Source organism: Mandrillus leucophaeus, unplaced genomic scaffold, assembly GCF_000951045.1.
Source record: "Mandrillus leucophaeus isolate KB7577 unplaced genomic scaffold, Mleu.le_1.0 Scaffold453, whole genome shotgun sequence".
Lineage (NCBI taxonomy): Eukaryota > Metazoa > Chordata > Mammalia > Primates > Cercopithecidae > Mandrillus > Mandrillus leucophaeus.
In genome coordinates this window covers 298,909-300,654 of record NW_012104843.1, presented here as the reverse complement: position 1 = coordinate 300,654, position 1,746 = coordinate 298,909, and the positions used below count along the sequence as shown (strand labels likewise).

General features: G+C 42.0%; 1 pseudogene; it reads right to left on the bottom strand.

The window, feature by feature from the left end:
- Nucleotides 1–604: 604 nt before the first annotated feature.
- LOC105549712 lies at nucleotides 605–1,533 on the bottom strand (annotated as a pseudogene).
- Nucleotides 1,534–1,746: the final 213 nt, after the last annotated feature.

Sequence of the window (1,746 nt, the reverse complement as noted above, 5' to 3'; positions counted from 1 at the left end):
TTGCAGTGAGCCGAGATCACGCCACTGCACTCCAGCCTGGGTGACAGAGCGAGACTCCATCTCAAAAAAAAAAAAAAGAAATCTTGGAATTTTATATTGTTGATGGGAATATCACTTTGGAAAGTACTTTTGCAGCTTCTTAAAGAGTTCATATATACTCACAATGCAATTGAGAAATCCAGCTCCACACAAAGATTTGCACTTGATGTTCATAACAGGTTTATGCATAAGAGCCAAAAACTGTGGGTCATCTAAATCAGTAAATAAGTAGAGGTATACTTATACAATGGGAAGCTTCTCAGCTATCAAAAAGAATGGCCTACTGACTCTCAGAATGGATGAATCTCAATAGCATTATGTAAAGTGAAAGAAAAGAAGATAAAGACAAAACACCGTATAATTCCATTTATTTGTTCATTCATTTTTTCTGTTGGAACCTTTTACTCTGTTTTGTTGATGCTTAAGGAAAACAGCCTTGCCCATAACTTACTGTGGCCTGGAGTCATGACACCAACTTATTGTGACCAATTACGAAAGAGGCCAAACCGCATTCTTCTTAGAAGGTCTATTCAGTTAATAAATGGCACTTAACTGATGGTTTTCTTCATATAACCTCTAACAAGAACTCCTAAGTTGCACTGATTATGCCCCAAGAGGTAAGGGACCGCTGGTAATTCAGATGAGCACCTCTGAAAAGATTTATCAGTTTTCTGTCCCATTCCGGACAGATGTTTTGGAAAACCTTGAGGAAAGACTGAAATTCCCCACCAGTCTGAGACTGTGTGCTAGTTTTTACAACATTAACTAGAAAAAACAAGAATCCCAACATGGCACCCAATAGACTTCCACAGAGAAAATCATTGACCAAATGAGCACTGGGAGTCGTTGCGGTAGACAGATGCTCCTTAAAGGCACCTCCAGGCCAAAAAAAAAGAAAAAAAGACATTGCTGAGTCCATTCCGGAAAAGAATGGGCAGCAAGCCTCAACAACGCTCCCCAATTCCATGGAATTTCAGTGCCTTGAAAGCCTTATAAGTGCTGGTAAATGTGTCATGATGCCTGTGGCCTTGAAGCAATGTCTGAACTCCTTCCAGTGGAGTGAAAATTGCTTCTGTTGTCCCTGCAAGCACTGCTGCCACGACACAGGTTGCAAACTCTAGAGCACTGACACACTTGTGGAGAAGGCAGGATAAATCCTCCTACAGATCAACATAAGTGCAAGTCTAGTTATCTTTTACATCAATGAGGGAAGGATTCCAGGATACAAGTTTCGAAATCCATCCCTTCTCAACTGAAGTATTGCATCCCGGGTTTTGATGGCATACAGCTGTTGTTGAAAGAGGACCTTCTGAATGGGAAATGTGATTACTACGTGTTGAAGGCTGCACAGCAGCCACACAAGTCATGCTTCATTTCAACAACATTTATAATATGAGGTGATATATCTTGTTTTGAAGATGTTAGTATTGGTGGCCTCTTTTCATGAGCTTCTGAATCCATCATGTTGCTTAAGATCTTTCTGGGGCTGGGCATGGTGGCTCATGCCTGTAATCCCAGCACTTTGGGAGGCTGAGGTGGGTGGATTGCATGAAGTCAGGAGTTTGAGACCAGTCTGGCCAACATGGTGAAACCTTGTCTCTACTAAAAATACAACAAAATTAGCCAGGTGTGGTGGGGAGCACCTGTAATCCTAGCTACTTGGGAGGCTGAGGCAGGGGAACTGCTTGAACCAGGGAGATGGAGGTT